This window comes from Aquarana catesbeiana, linkage group LG06 (genome assembly GCF_042186555.1).
Source record: "Aquarana catesbeiana isolate 2022-GZ linkage group LG06, ASM4218655v1, whole genome shotgun sequence".
Lineage (NCBI taxonomy): Eukaryota > Metazoa > Chordata > Amphibia > Anura > Ranidae > Aquarana > Aquarana catesbeiana.
In genome coordinates, this window is record NC_133329.1 from 255,869,898 (window position 1) to 255,887,396 (window position 17,499).

The 17,499-nt window shown below is 42.5% G+C and overlaps 1 protein-coding gene across 4 annotated transcripts in view; it reads right to left on the reverse strand.

Moving 5' to 3' along the window:
* Positions 1-17,499, reverse strand: part of GULP1 (GULP PTB domain containing engulfment adaptor 1) — a 1,281,953-nt gene that overhangs the window by 194,319 nt on the left and 1,070,135 nt on the right. The window lies entirely within an intron of this gene.

Here is a 17,499-nt window from a genome sequence, read left to right on the forward strand (position 1 = left end):
GGTGTCGCCAGAAGAGGAGGAAAAAGACATGTCACCAATGCTGGCTAAATACTGACTGCCCTCAGAGGGAGGGAAGAGGAAGATAAGGTTTTGGAAGTTAGTCAATTACAGAGGCTAAGAAAAAGTAAATTTGCATGGCATCTGCTGTTTGCAGCCCTACTGCCTCTTTATCATGCAGAACCTGCTTGTGGAGTTGATCGTCTCACACTACCTCCACGCCCAACACCACTGCCTTTAGGCCTGCCTGTCTGCTATTTTAGGTTTTTCATAAGGTCTCTGCCTAACTTTTATTTTTACTGTGGGTTCAGCGGTGTAATGAATATGTGAGATAGTATAAGGTGGTTTTGGCACACACTGTTTTTAGTTTTTCTTTTTCTTTTCTTTTTTTTTTTGTGCTGCAAAAAATAGTCAGCTACCAGAACAGACTGTCAGCAAAAATGGAATGCAAAGCTCTTATCGCCTCAACACACACACACACACACACACACACACATATACATAGTTTATATACACTATATTGTCAAAAGAATTGGGATGCCTGCCTTACACGCACATGAACTTTAATGGCATCCCAGTCTTAGTCCCTTAGGGTTCAATATTGAGTTGGCCCACCCTTTGCAGCTATAACAGCTTCAACTCTTCTGGGAAGGCTGTCTGCAAGGTTTGGGAGTGTGTCTATGGGAACGTTTGACCATTCTTCCAGAAGTGCATTTGTGAGGTAAGGCACTGATGTGGTCAAAAAGGCCTGGCTCACAGTCTCCGTTCTAATTCATCCAAAAGGTGTTCTATTGGGTTGAGGTCAGGACTCCACCTCAAACTCACTCATCCATGTCTTTATGGACTTTGCTGTGTGCACTGGTCCAAATCATATGGAGGGGGGAAAACGTACCTAAATATGTTAAATTCAAATCCTATAAATTATCTGCAATTTTGGGCTGAATCCACATCTCACCAAAAAAAAAAAAAATGGTCAATGTCAATGCCCTTTCCCACAGTCAGCAAACCTCACTCGCTATATTCATAACACTGTGAAATGCAGTAAAGTCTAACTTGCTATGAAAGCAGCCCCTTCCGTTCTAAGTCTGAATGATGATGTGCAGAGGAATAACAGAAGCTATTACAAAAACAGATCATGGTACTATTTAAAAAGTATAATTAAATGGGGATCTTTTACGTAAAAGGATCTACAGTTACATTTATCAAAATTACACCAAGGCACAAATTAGGGACCATTTAGTAAAGTCTTTTGCTTCTGTCACCTATGAAATCTGCAAGGATGACCTAGGATGACAGTTTGTTGCAGCTTCCAATATACACACAGGTATGCACAGAAAATGGATAGGATGCAACAGACAATAATATAAAATAATGGGGTATTGTCAGTCCTTTGGCATAGAACATTTGTAATACTAATTGCATTTCCAGATGCAAGAATATTTAAGCCTTTTCACATTATGACCAAACATTTTAGCCACATTGATGTGTTATGGAAACCAAAGAAACGTAAGCTCTTTGAATATATCTGTAAGGCTTCCAAATTGGCAATTTTCCAGCTTAATGAGTCTGAATTGAAAGGTTTTGTCTTCTTATATTTAATTCAATTGTTTCCATGGGCTAAATTCAAGTTTGCACCTGGGAAGGCCAAGCCAAAATTTGGAAAATCTTAAAATGTAGCAACAAAAATACAAAAGATAAACCTATATATCCACTAAAGACATTTAGTGGCAGTATACAGTATGTTGGTTAAGTTGGGCATAAGCTTTCTGAATGAGGACACTAGTTTGATTACCCTAGCAGGCCTGTATGTTGCAATAATGCAAAGTGTGTTGAGGACTTATAAACATACCTGCAATTTTAACTATTAGAATATTTTGGTATTTTAACAATAAAGACCCTTCTTAAAGCAAAAATTTTAGCATTTCATAATTTCATAAATTTCACAAATCCAAAAAATAAGGATGTTTATTTATTTTTTCCTTATTCAAGCATATAAGCTAATTATTTGTTAATGCCCTAGGCCAACCTCTTGTTTATTGCACAGCTGCAGAAGGCATAATATTATAAGAAGCCAGAGGGGGCCACTGGAGGGGCCCTTTCAATTATTCACCAATCTTCCATTCATAGATTTTTTTTTAGTCATAGAAGCTGTAGAATTGGCTTCTATGAATGGTAGAGCTGGGCAGAAAAGGCGGGCATAATCGGTACTCCTGATGTGAGCCTGTGACACCCCCTCTAGTTCTATTAACCTCTGCCGTAAGAAGACTGTAGTGGCAGAGGTGGGGAGGGGTGTGGAAAGAGGAGGATCTCACCTAATAGAAGAGGCATTAGCACAAGGAAGACATTCTACTGACTATAGCAAAACTATGATAAAACAGAAAAAATTGTACTTAGTGTGGAAAATCAAATGTTTTAAGGAGCTGCACCCACCATTCATCAGAATACAAGATGATATTAAGTGTCATACAAACATCAGTATAGAAATAAAGTCCAATCTTTCTCAAATAATACAATATTAATATTAATAAATAGTTATAAAGAAGTGAGTCCATTCAGACAAAAGGTAAATATAGAATGCCAGCCTTCTACCAGCAGGATGCACAATTCTTGAAAAACATGTGCCCTTCACCACACGAATGAGCTTCTTACCATACTGTGTTGATCTTAAATCACAGAGATCAAGGCATGTTATAATTTAGATGATTCCAGCTTTCAACAATGAACCACCAACATAAACACCATAACTAGGCTTCCAAGGTGCCTCCAGTTCTAGTCCACTCAGCCAGATAACCCCATGCCTGATATTATGCAAAGGAACAAAGGCCACACATAGGGGGTTATTTACTAAAGGCAAATCCACTTTGCACTACAAGTGCACTTGGAAGTGCAGTCGCTGTAGATCTGAGGGGGACATGCAAGGAAAATAAAGAACAGCAATTTTGCTTGTACACGATTGGATGATAAAATTAGCAGAGCTTCCCCTCACTTCAGATCTTCCCCTCAGATCTAGAGCAACTGCACTTACAAGTACACTTCCAAGTGCACTTGCAGTGCACTTGCAGTGCACTTGTAGTGCAAGGTGGATTTGCCTTTAGTAAATCAACCCCATAGTGTAACTCTGCATTGCACATTTATTTAAAAAAACAGACAGGTACTCACAATTTAAAAAAGCAAATCAGCATGCAGAAATAAAATGCTGCACAGGTTAGCACTCTGGGGGCTTTAAGCCCCTCTCTACACATTTCGCATCAATATGTGTCATCAGGGGAACTAGAATTTAATTTTTTATGCAAACACTCTGATATTACTCATTTAAAATATTGCAAGCATCCATACTTACAAGCCTATGTGTCGTTGGGCTTTTTAAGTAGGTACCCTAGCTGCTTTGCAGTAGCTGGGATTCTCTATGGCATCTTGATTTCACCATTTAACCACTTTCGGACCACCTCACGCCGATATATGTCCTTACTTTGAAGCTGCTGCCATAACCCCAGTATCCTCTTCTTCGGCTGGCGGTCCGCTTTCCGATAAGAGTGGTCTCTGTGGCGGATTCGCCGCAAGATCACTTTTATTGGCGGCAGCAGAGAGGGGCCCCTCCCCCTCCTGCTGCGCTCCGGTGCCCTCCGCCGCTTACTGGAGCCGCTGGCGATCGGATCTTCACCCTTGCTGGGTAAAGAGACAAGGGAGGGGAAGATGGCCCCCACCCATCTCTATAACATTGCAGGGCAGAAGCGACGTCAAAACGTGACTTCCGCCCATAGCTCTTAAAGGGCCATTTTTTAAAAAAAAAATTTTAAATGACAATTTTTTTTTTTTAATTGCATTGTAGTGTAAATATGAGATCTGAGGTATTTTTGACCCCAGATCTCATATTTAAGAGGTCCTCTCATGCTTTTTTTCTATTACAAGGGATGTTTACAGGAATAAAAGTGACAATTTTTTTTTTTTTTTTAAACAGTGTAAAAATAAAAGGTAAAATAAATAAGAAAAAAATTTTTTTTAAATGCGCCCCATCTCGCCGCAACCGGTAGAGCAAGAGCAATAATTCTAGCCCTAGGCCTCCTCTGTAACTTAAAACATGCAACCTGTAGAATCTTTTAAACTTCGCCTATGGAGATTTTTAAGGGTAAAAGTTTATCACCATTCCATGAGTGGGTGCAATTTTTAAGCGTGACATGTTGGGTATCAATTTATTCATTGTAACATTGTCTTTCACAATATAAAAAAATTGGGCTGACTTTACTGTTGTCTTATTTTTTAATTAAAAAAAATAGGATTTTTATTACAGTTTATCTGTAAAATCCTGGGACACAGAGCCTTAAGTAATTACTTAATGGGTATTATAGGCACCTTCAGGTGATGGACGCTGGTATACCCAATCCAGGAAGTTCACTCCCTATATAACCCCTCCTCCTTCCAGGAGCACATCAGTTTTTGTAGCAAAGCAATATACTTAAACCCCAAAAAGAAGGGAGGGACCTCTGTGTCCCATGATGTACTCCAAGAAAAGGATTTTACAGGTAAGCTGTAATAAAAATCCTATTTTCTTTACCATACATCATGGAACACAGAGCCTTAAGTAATTACTTAATGGGACGTCACATAGCAATGCTACTTGAGGGGAGGGAGACACAACCCAGAGGGTACCCACAGACTTGAGGACCTATACTGCTGCCTGCAGTACACTGCTCCCAAAGGCAATATCCTCATACCTCCTTACATCCACTTGATAAAATTTGGTGAATATATGTACTGAAGACCAAGTTGCGGCCTAACAGATCTGAGCCATGGAGGCCTGGTGACGCACTGCCCAAGAAGCACTAACCACCCTGGTAGAGTGCGCCTTAACTTGAAAAGGGGGAATCTTACCCCTTAAATTATAAATTTGAATTATAACTTGCTGGATCCACTTATGGACAGTGGATTTCGATGCTGCCTGTCCTTTCTTAGGACCCTCTGGCAGAATAAATAAGACATCAGTCTTACGAATCTGAGCAGTTGTCTTTAAATAGATTTTCACTGCTCTCACCACATCAAGACAATGTAGTGACTTTTTATCCCTGGAACATGGTTTTGGAAAAAACTATGGCAGGACAATATCTTGGTTCTGGTGAAAATCTGAAACCACTTTTGGCAAAAAGTCTGAACGAGGGCGTAACACCACTCTGTCCTCATGAATAATCAAATATGGCTCTTTACAAGAAAGAGCAGCCAATTCCGAAACCCTCCTTGCTGAGGATATAGCAACCAAAAATACCAATACCTTGTCAGAAGGGCTAAGGGAATATGTTGCATCAGTTCAAATGACTGTTTTTGTAACACAGACAAAAACTAAGTTCAAGTCCCAAGGGTTCAAAGGAGGTCTGACTGGTGGATTAAGCCGCATTACCCCTTGCATATAATATAATATATAGTTCTGGAAGCTGGTTTCCTTGCATTAATCGGGGTAGAGATAACTGACCCAGAAAGCCCACATTTCTTCAGAATGTGGGTTTCAATAGCCAAGCCATTAAATTTAGAGACCGTAAGGTAGGATGGAATATTGGTCCCTGTGAGAGCAGATCTGGCCATAGTGGGAGGGACCATGGACCCTCCACTGCCATCTTTACGATTTCTGCATACCATGACCTTCTGGGCCATGTTGGTGCTACCAGAATTACCAGCTTTCTTTCCAGCTTGATCCTGCAAAGAAGTCAAGGCAGCAACTGAATAGGAGGAAATGCATAGATCAGTGAGAACTGATCCCACAGGGTCACCAACGCATCACCATGCGAGTGGATCCCTTGTTCTGGCCACAAAGTTGACTAACTTCATGTTGAACCTGGACACTAGAAGATCTACGTCCGGAGTCCCCCCTCTTTGGCAAATAGTCCAAAAAAAATGTGGGGGTGAAGAGACTATTTCCCCTGGAATAACTGCTGGCGAATCAAGTAGTCCGCCTGCCAATTCTCTACTCCCGAAATGAAGACTGCCGATAGGCATGGAACATTCTTTTCTGCCCAATTTAGAACATGGTTCACCTCTCTCTGCGCTGAGAGAATCTTGGTGCCCCCTTGGTGATTGATATAAGCCACAGCTGTGGCATTGTCGGATTGGATCCTGACAGGACAATCCCGTAACCTGGAAGTCCAGGCCTTCAGAGCCAGACGCACTGCCCGAATCTATAGGATATTGATGGGCAAGGTTCTTTCAGCTCTTGACCACTGTCCCCAGACAATTTTCTTTTCTAGTACTGCTCCCCAGCCTGAAAGGCTGGCATCTGTCGTTACCACTTTCCAGACGATTGGTCTGAAGGATTTTCCTTTCAGCAGATTCTGGGTTAGTAACCACCAACTGAGACTTTGGGACACTCTTGGGGACAGCCACATTGGCAAGTCTAAAGCTTGAATTGTTTTGTTCCAAGTAGACAGGATACTGTTTTGCAACAGTCTTGAATGGAACTAGGCATAGGGAACTGCTTCGAATGAAGCCACCATCTTTCCTAGCAACCTCATGCAAAAGCGAATGGAGGGATTGCCTTTTGACCTGACCATCGTCTGTATGTATGATCGGACCCAAGTACTCCAGCTTTTTTAGCGGTATTTAAGGAAGACTTTTCTAGGTTGAGAATCCAACCCAAAAATGTTCAGGGAACTGGTTGTAATGCGTACACTTTGCTCCAAACGAGCCACGGACTGGTCTATTAGCAATAGATCGTCTAAGTACGCCAAGACTGTTATACCCTGTGCCCTTAACCTGGCTAGAGGTGGGGCCAGGACTTTTGTAAACACCCGGGGTGCTGTAGCTAGCCTGAAGGGCATGGCTACAAACTGGAAATGTTGCTGTTCTACCTCGAATCGCAGAAACATTTGGTGAGCGGGAAATATAGGAACATGCAGATATGCATCCCTGATGTCGATAGATGCCAGAAGTTCTCCTAGAAGTATAGAAACTACTGCCCTTTTCATCTCAATGCGAAAGGAGCGGATCTTCAGGAGCTGATTTAGATTTTTTAGATCCAGAATGGGTCTGACATCTCCATTTGGTTATGGTACCATAAAAAGGTTTGAATAAAACCCCAAACCTTGCTCATTTGTGGGGATCTGTATGATCACCCCTTGAGATATTAATTGGCCTAGTGCCTGAAACAGAGATTGTCTTTTCTCTGGATCTTTGGGAACACTTGACCTTAGGAAACGAGAAAAATTCCAGTTTGTACCCCAGAGTTACAGTGGAGATGACCCATCTGTCCTGAATTTCCTCTTGCCAGACTTCTGAAAACTGCAGAAGTCTTCCCCCCACCTTGGTGAGGGAGGTTGCCTCTTCATGATGAGGCTTTTGGATTCTGCTTTGCAGATTTCTGGCCCCAGGATTTCTTTTGAGCCTGGGCCTGACCCTGAGGTTTTCCTCTAGAGTCTGACGACGGAGGTCGTCGCCACTGCCTAGAGGCGGAAGCCCCTGGCACAGGAGAAAGAGCCTGTTTAAATGAAGGACATTTATACTTTCTTTTGACTGGCAAAAGAGTACTTTTCCCACTAGAAATTGTTTGGATATATTTGTCCAAATCTTCCCCAAATAGTCGCTCCCCATGAAAAGGGAACCCAGTTAGGAGGTTTTTACATGGTGCTTCAGCTGACCAATTTTTTAACCACAGGATTCTACGCATATGTACTATCATAAGCGTAAGGCGGGACGCCTGGTGAATAGAGTCTTTAATGGCATCTATTGCAAAGCATAATGCTTTTGGTAATTCGGCCAATTCCCGGGTTTGTTGTGCAGGAACCTCTTTAAGTGTCTGTCTAAATTGGTCCTTTAGGGATTGACAGAAGCCTATTGCAGCAACTGCAGGCTGAGTAACGGCCCCTGCCAGGGAAAAAGCAGATTTTAACAGGAATTCCAACCTTTTATCTGTTGAATCCTTAAGCATTTGTGCATTGTCTACTGGACAAGTTAGGCTTTTTACACACACTGGAAATTGCAGCGTTAACTGCTGGTACTTTCCTTTTTTTTTTTTTTGGTGAATTTCTCCTCCATGGGATAGAGAAGTGAAAATCTCTTTGGAGGAAGAAAATGCTTATCTGGGTGATCCCATTCAGCAAAAATAAGCTGTTCTAGTAATGCATGGACAAGAAACGCATGCAAAGGCTGTGAAGGTTTTAGGGAAGCCAAGGAAGAAAGCGAGCTTTCAGCAGACTCCGTTAGGGGTAGCATGAAAGTAGAATGAACCATCTCCGTAAGAGATTATATCAGCAATTTCTCAGATTGCGAGGCTGAAAAAGGTTCATCTATTGTTGTTTCCTCCGCAGAGGAATCATCGCTTTGTCTTTCCTCCTGATCGCCTGAGGGTAACACCTCATCCTGTGCCCACTGTTCCCCTTCAAAGGGTCTAAAGTGGGGAAGGGGGATCTAGCACGCTTCCTAACCATTTGAATGGAGGATGCGATTAAAGACGCTAATCTTCCTTCCAGGTCTTGCAGGGTGGAGGAAAAGGCACCTTCAGTCATGTATACAGGGGCTGAGATGTGAGAAGCAGCTGCACCATCAATTTGTTCCAATGGCTCACCCTGGCTGCCATAATTGGTATTTCAGGCGAGGAAGACCGTGTGGAAATGCCACTGGGGATCCTAACGCCTGGGGGAGAAACCTTTGGTACCTTTTTGGTCTTTGTGGTGTCTTTTTTGGTACGCATAGTCCTAAGCCCAAAAGCAGAGGCACTATTAAATTGCACTACTTGCTGAAAATAGTCATGACAGTAAATGCCGCTATTAAGCTCAGCCTATTGCTGGGTAAAAAAGTCTTCCTGTATTATTAATGCCACTTGCCACCCTTCCGTGCCTCATAGCTCCTGTGTCCCATGTGCAGCCTGCTTGCTCCTCCTCGTCAGCCGAGGAGAGACTGCTCCAGCTGTATTTTATTTCCTGCTTGCCTGCCGTGCGTCCTCGTGGACGTTGCACAGCGCTGTGCCTAGGCCCTGCTTCCTCCGTAAACCCGCCCGTTCTTTCTTTTTGAAATTGATCACACGCAGGCGGCTTTCGGGTCTACAGACCCAACATGGGGGGGGGGGGCAGAGCCCCTGACATCAGCCAGCATGAAAAAACAGCAGATGGAACAAAATCCGGGACAGCACCCCCCGCGGCGGGGGGAGGGTAGTATTACAAGGTGGGTACACCGCTGGTGTTTCCCTAAACCTCTGTCCCCTCAGGGGGGAGAAAAAAGCATTTTGGCAGATCTCTTACCTGAGAAAATCCCCCTGCACAAGCTGCTGGCCACACACAGACTGACTGAGTGTTACAGTGAAGACAACAGATTAAGGTATGTGCATAGACTCTCTCTAGTGGAGAATTAAGACATGACAACATTTTTTCCCTTAAAGAAGAAAGCATAGGTGGACTTTTCAGTTCCTAAGTTTCTTCCATTAGCTTATCCCCACAGCAGGATTTGCTGAATTAACAGACAATCCAACATTCACCCATCACGGTGGGCTGCGTTTAGCAAACCTTCAAGGACCAGGTCCCTTTATATCGGGGTTCCACTCCCTTTGACCTGTAAAAGCACCCCACCAGGAAAGCTTTAGGTAATGAAGCATGACCAAAGCCCCGGGTCCAGCCCTATAAAGAGAGGCGTTACAGGCAAAACCTCGTGCTTCGTATACGAGGCCCAGGTACCATCCACTTTGGCCTCAGTGGCACTTTGGATGGATTTGGTGTATGGAGGCTATTTAAATCCAGCATGGATCCCTCCTGGAGTTCCTCAGAGCACACCTTCACTTGTGACCAACACCTTAGACACTGGCGAAAAAACTGATGTGCTCCTGGAAGAAGGAGGGGTTATATAAGGAGTGAACTTCCTGGATTGGGTATACCAGTGTCCATCATCTGAAGGTGCCTATAATACCCATTAAGTAATTACTTAAGGCTCTGTGTCCCATGATGTACCATAAAGAAAGTGTATTTAAAAAAAAAAAAAGTGCACTTGTAAGATCGCTGCGCAAATACAGTGTTACAGAAAGTAACTGCCATTTTATTCTCTAGGGTGTTAGAAAAAAATGTATAATGTTTGGAGGTTCTAGGTAATTTTCTAGTAAAAAAAACTGTTTTTAATTTGTAAACAACACATCTCAAAAAGAGGCTTGGTCCTTAAGTGGTTAACTGCCAGCCACATGTTTAAAACAAGTAACAAGTGGAAGAACAGGAGAAATAAGGGTTAGAAAGGGAAAAAAATAATCCTGTTATATGTCTTCTTACATCTTTGCTTGCTGGTAAAGAATGAAAATAGCTCCTGCAGTGAATGTGCGGTGAGGGAATGAGTACATCATTTCACTCAGATGGTAGCACCAACTCTATCACCTCCCTCCAATCCTGGGAAAGAGACTAGGCAAGATGGCATATGGATAATATTAAACATAATGAAAAAGGTAATAGAGGTTAGCAGTATCCATGCAAAGCATTTGCATGCATTAAAAGTGGTATTGCCAGTACTATAATCTTGTATCTGCACAAATTTGAAAATGACAGTTCATAAAATAGCATAGTATGCTGCTATGGATACCAATATCCTTGGATATTGTGTTTGCTAAGAAAATCATCTAAAAAATGTTTGAAGTTAACTACACTCTTAGCTGATAACACCAACTGTTGAAAGGAGTTCCAAAATTTTCTGACAATAAAGAACCCCTTATGCAGCTTAACATTAGAGTAGCTGTAATCTTCAGACATTAAATATGAAAAAAACATATCCTTCTATAATGTGTACTTGTCTCTCTCAGCTGTGTGGAGTTTATAGATCCCTGCCCCCAGCTCCTAGAACTAGAGAATCCTTTCTTCATTGTGTGTTTTCAGAATAATCTACAGAAGAAATGACTGCAGATACACAGATACAATCTTATGTTGGAGCATTTGATTCATCTCTACGTATCACCAAATGTTGGTCACTTAACTGGATACTTGTGAGGGTTTACAACCACTTTAACCACTTATCGACCAGCAGCCTCAGTTTTACTGCGGCAGAATGGCACGGCTGGGCAAAACGACGCCCGCTGCTTGCCCCCGGAGCCGATGCGAGTGCCCGGTGGCGCAATGACTGCCGGGCACCCATGATCGCTCGTGACACAGCGAGAACTGGTATCTGTGTGTGTGTAAACACACAGATCCCGGTTCTCTGAGGGGAGAAGAGACTGATCTTTCTCTTCCCCTAGAAAGTCCCATCTCCCCTACAGTTAGAACACAGAGAGGGAACACAGTTAACCCCTTGATCACCCCTTAGTGTTAACCCCTTCCCTGCCAGTGACATTTTTACATTATTCAGTGCTTTTTTTTAGCACTGTATAATTGTCAATGGTCCCAAAAATGTGTCAAAAATGTCCAATTTGTCCTCCGCAATATCGCAGTCCTGATAAAAAAATCACAGATTGCCACCATTACTAGTAAAAGAATAAATATTAATAAAAATGCCATAAATCTATCCCCTATTTTGTAAACGCTATAACTTTTGCGCAAAACAATCAATATACGCTTATTGCAATTTTTTTTTTACCAAGAATATGTAGAAGAATACATATTGGCCTAAACTGAGGAAAAAGTTAGTTTTTTTGAAAAAAAGGGTGGGATATTTATTATAGCAAAAAGTAAAAGATATTGTGTTTTTTTTTTTCAAAATTGTTGCTGTTCTTTAGTTTATAGCGAAAAAAAAGAAAAAACGCAGAGGTGATCAAATACCACCAAAAGAAAGCTCTACTTATGGGAAAAAAAGGACGCAAATTTTGTTTGGGTACAGCGTCGCACGACCGCGCAATTGTCAGTTAAAGCAACAAAGTGACAAATTGTAAAAAGTGCTTTGGTCAGGAAGGGAGTAAAATCTTCCGGGGCTAAAGCGGTTAAATAGCTTCTCATCCAACTTCATGTTATGACCACGTCTTCTTCAGAGTCCTTGGATTAAACAGTATTTTCCCAATTCCTCAGTTACCATCAGGGGCGGCCCATCCATTAAGGGCGCTTGGGTGCCGCCCCCCACCCATGCATCGTCGCCTCCCCTATCCAGTTTTTTTGAAGCACCAGTTAGAGCCAGGGGCTCTAATAGGCTTCAATATAGGGTGGGCTCAGGTCACAGAGAGTGCGCTCAGATCCCACCCAGGTGTGTTACAACAATGAATCAATATTTGCTGTTGTAACACTGATCCTCCTCCTGGCCAATCAGGAAGCTGGTTTTGACACCTGTCACCCGATTGGCTGAAAGGACAAGTGATCCTATTGGACACCTAGGAGGAGGGGAGGAGCTGGAAGCCGCCATGGGGGAGAGGACTTGGAGCTGGGGTAAGTGCCGGACCGACCGACAAACAGTTGGGGGTGGGTGCCACTCGGGGGGTATGGGTGGTTGTTTGCACCCCCCCCCCACAAAAAAATACCCACCAGCCACCACTGCTTACCATTCATAAATATGTACAGTATATTGTATATTAGTGTTTCCCCTCTTAAACACCTCTTTTTGAAAAGGAAAGTTTAATTAATGTAATCTTCCCTCATAAATGTTTAAAACTACCTGACAGTAAATTTTTGAAAGCAAACTTTTCTGTGTTTTCAAAGTTATACACCAGCCTAATACATCTCTCTGTCTGCAGTTACAAAAAAAATGTATACTGCTTTAGGTAAAGCTTGTACAACTGAAAGACAGTGCTGCACATACTAGATCTTTCTTGTTTCTCACTAAACATTTAGCTAAAGAACCTTTGCAAGCACTGTCTTATATGTTAGCCCAGGTGGACGTCAGTTTCCCTTAATATTTGCTCACAGGGGTTCTGTGGAAAGGGAAGCTCCTTGTGCTGAATGTCAAGGATACTTCATATTCACTTTATGCAACAAGTCCTTTGATGATGTTTTGTCTACAATGTGACTTCCAAAACTAATTTTCAGCCCACTGAACTTCTGAACAAGCAGAAAAAGTAAACATAACATTTTAGGAAAAAAAATAACAAAATATATGATGTATAAAAAAAATAGTAGGAAATATTAAAAGCATAAAAAGTATACCTAAATATAAAATAGAAAAGTGTAATAAAAGTGTATATTTTGAAGCTGACATAAAAATGAAATCAATTTAAGTAAAATAAAATTAAAGACCAATGAAAAATATACATTATCAGACAATTTTTCTCATTTCCATTCCCCAGTGAGGTTGAAATAAGATATATCCATAGTATCTCACAAAAGTGAGTACACCCCTCACATTTTTGTAAATATTTTATTATATCTTTTCATGTGACAACACTGAAGAAATTACACTTTGCTACAATGTAAAGTAGTGAGTGTACATTTGCTGCCACCTCAAGTTAAGTCAACACACAGCCATTATTGTCTTAACTGCTGGCAACAAAAGTGAGTACACCCCTAAGTGAAAATGTCCAAAATAGGCCCAAAGTGTGAATATTTTGTGTGGCCACCATTATTTACCAGCACTGCCTTAACCCTCTTGGGCATAGAGTTCACCGGAGCTTTGCATGTTGCCACTGGAGTCCTCTTCCACTCCTCCATGAGGACATCATGGAGCTGGTGGATGTTAGAGACCTTGCACTCCTCCACCTTCCATTTGAGGATGCCCCACAGAAGCTCAATTTAGGTCTGGAGACATGCTTGGCCAGTGCATCACCTTTACCCTTAGCTTCTATAGCAAGGGAGTGGGTGTGTTTGGGGTCGATGTCATGTTGGGATACTGCCCTGCGGCCCAGTCTTAAAAGGGAGGGGATCATGCTCTGCTTCAGTATGTCACAGTACATGTTGGCATTCATGGTTCTGAACTGTAGCTCCTCAGTGCCGGTAGCACTCATGCAGCCCCAGACCAGGACGCTCCCACCACCATGCTTGACTATAGGCAAGACACACTTGTGTTTGTACTCCTCATCTGGTTGCTGCCACACACGCTTGATACCATCTGAACCAAATACGTTTATCTTGGTCTCGTCAGACCACAAGACATGGTCCTAGTAATCCATGTCCTTAGTCTGCTTGTCTTCAGCAAACTGTTTGCGGGCTTTCTTGTGCATCATTTTTAGAAGAGGCTTCCTTCTGGGACGACAGCCATGCAGACCAATTTGATGCAGTGTGCAACGTATGGTCTGAGCACTGACAGGCTGACTCCCCCACCCCTTCAATCTCTGCAGCAATGCTGGCAGCACTCATACGTCTATTTCCCAAAGACAACCTCTGGATTTGATGCTGAGCATGTGTACTCAACCTTTTTGGTTGACCATGGCAAGGCCTGTTCTGAGTGGAACCTGTCCTGTTACGCCACTGTGTGGTCTTGGTGCCTTGCTGCAGCTCAGTTTCAGGGTCTTGGCAATCTTCTTATAGCCTAGGCCATCTTTATGTAGAGAAACAATTCTTTTTTTTTCATATCCTCAGAAAGTTCTTTGGCATGAGGTGCCATGTTGAACTTCCAGTGACCAATTGTCAAAGATGGGCTCTGCTCTTCCTTCTCAAAGCTGGCCGCTCAGCTGTCGGCTAATTGCCAGCTCCTATCTATCCACAGTGACTCACCTGTTGATGATATCCTGCTCGTCAGTCCTGCCTACTTAAGCCGTCCAGTCCAGATGATCTTTGCCTTCACCTTGGTCACATTTCTAGAGATGCTCTCCTGTGTTCCTGTTAAAGACTTGTTTCACTGACATTCCTTCTGTCTCCAGATCCTGCTTGCTGTTCTACTGCACTAATCTCTGGCTCCCTGACATTTTGGCTTGTCTGACTATCCCTTCCGGTTCCTGAACTCTGGCTATGTTTTGACTACGTTTACTCTCTTTACCTTTTTTATTATTGTTAAACAAGTGTAATTTTAACTGTACTTCTGTCTCAGTCTGATTCATGGTTTCTGACACCAGTATGAGAGAGTGAGAGCAATAATACCAAATTTAAGACACTTGCTCCCCATTCACACCTGAGACTTTGTAACACTAATGAGTCACATGACACCAGGGAGGGAACATTGCTAATTGGGCCCAATTTGGACATTTTCACTTAGGGGTGTACTCACTTTTGTCGCCATTGGTTTAATGATTGTGTGTTAAGTTATTTTGAGGGGACAGCAAATTTACACTGTTATACAAGATGTACACTCACTACTTTACATTACAACACAGTGCCATTTCTTCAGTATTGACACATGAAAAGATATTATAAAATATTTACAAAAATGTAAGGGGTGTACTCACTTTTGTTAGATACTGTATAATATATATATATATATATATATATATATATATATTTAAGTGACTAAACGATAATAGGTTTACTGTATGTTTAGCAGTACATGGAAGACAAAACACAATAAAGGGATGGTCCTATACAGCAGGGGTCCCCAAACCCCAGGCGGCAGGCTGGTATCGGTCTGCGGCCTGTTGATGACTGGGCCGCACAGCACGAGATGAGCAGCGACCGCAGTTCACACAGGGCTATCGCAGACCATTTTTGCAGCTCACCTTCTGCTGTGCGGCCATGCCTGTGTGACCTGTGTGAGAGGACACATGGACTGATCACAGCCTCTGCCCTGCCAGTGGTAGGCGACCTGTGCAGGGGAGGCAGAATATTTAATAGAAAACTGTGATGTTAGAGAGGAAAGGGGGGGGCAGACTGCAGGGGCACTGTGATAGAGGAGGCTGCGATTGCTAGGGGCACTGTAATATAAAGGGGACTGCACTGTAAAGGGGCACTGTAATCATTATATCACAGCCCCCTTTATATCACAGTGCCCCCTTTAGCCCCCTTTCACACCAGCGGACCGATAAGGTCCAACTGACCATTTTTCGGACAGGCCCGATCGGATCACCCATTGTTCCCTATGGGGCGGCGGATGTCAGTGGACATGTGTCTGCCGACACCCGCCGGCATCCACTACAGTCCGCTAATATCAGACAGAAAGGAATATGTTCGCCATCCGTCCAGCGGATCAGATGACAAATGCATGGACATTTGTTGCTTACAAGTTAAAATCTGTATTTTTTGCTAGAAAATTACTTAGAACCCCAAACATTATATATATATATATATATATATATATATTTAGCAGAGAATCTAGAGAATAAAATGGAGATTGTTGCCCTTTTTTATGTCACACTGTATTTGTGCAGCAGTCTTTCAAACACTTTTTTTGGGGAAAAAAAGACACTTTCATGAATTTAAAAAAACTAAACAGTAAAGTTAGCCCAATTTTTTTTGTATAATGTGAAAGATGATGTTACACTGAGTAAATAGATACCTAACATGTCATGCTTTGAAATTGCGCACACTCGTGGAATGGCAATAAACTACAGTACCTAAAAATCAGCGGCGCTTTAAAGAAAAATAACGGTTACCAGGTCAGAGTTACAGAGGAGGTCTAGTGCTAGAATTATTGCTCTTGCTCTGACAATCGCAGCGATACCTCACATGTGCGATTTGAACACCATTTACATATGCGGGCACGACTTACATATGCATTTTCTTTGCTGTGCGAGCTTGCGGGAACGGGGGCGCTTAAATTTTTTTTTTTTTTTTCTTATTTTATTTATTTATTTATTTTACATTGTCACTTTAAAAAATAAATATATAAATTGATCACTTTTATTGCTGTCAAAAGGAATGTAAACATTCCTTGTGACAGTAATAGGTGGTGACAGGTACTCTTTATGGAGTGATCGGGGGTCTAAAAGACCCCAAATCCTTCCTTTGCACTTCAAAGTATTCAGATCGGCAAAAACGGCGATTCTGAATACTGTAATTTTTTTGTTTAAAACTGTGCAATTTGCAGCCGACTAAACCGGAAGTGACATTGTGACGTCGCTTCCGTGTTTACACAAAGGAGACTGGTACGAAGCTGTTTCTGGCTTCCTTCCAGTTTCACTCTAGTAGGCGGAAGTGCCGGATCGCGGATCGTGTCTCCCGGTGGGACGGGAGACCCGGGAAAAGTGGCAGAAGGCGGCGGGAGGGGGGCATCCCCTCTCGCTCCTTTGGGATAACAGCCGAGCGGCTTTTGGCCTCATCAATTCTTATCCCTGAAGAGCCGACTGCTCACTCTAAAAAACGGTACCGGATGATGCCTGCAGCTACAGGCATCATCCCGGTATAACCCCTTAAAGCCTAGGCCACATATGTGCGTACGGTCAGTGGGAAGGGATTATAGTGCCCCCTTTACAGAGTAGTCCCTGTTACATTAATGTAAAAGGGGCACTGTGATGTAAAGGGGACTGCACTGTAAAGGGGCACTGTAATGTAAAGGGGGGCTGTGGGCTGAGGACAGACTCCGTGAATATCCCCTCCTCCAGGTCCCTGGGAAAATTGGCTGAAGCGAAACCGTTCCCTGGTACCAAAAAAGGTTGGGGACTGTTGCTATAAAGTGTAGAAACCGTAAGCCCTCACATCAATACATCTATCAATACCTAATGGACAAGGAACACTTTTTGGATAACCATGTACAGATTTTTGAAAGAGAAGACGGTTGGTTAAATTTGCTTGATGGAGGCCATCTTTGTGAACTATATGTTGAAACCTTCCGTTTACAAAGATA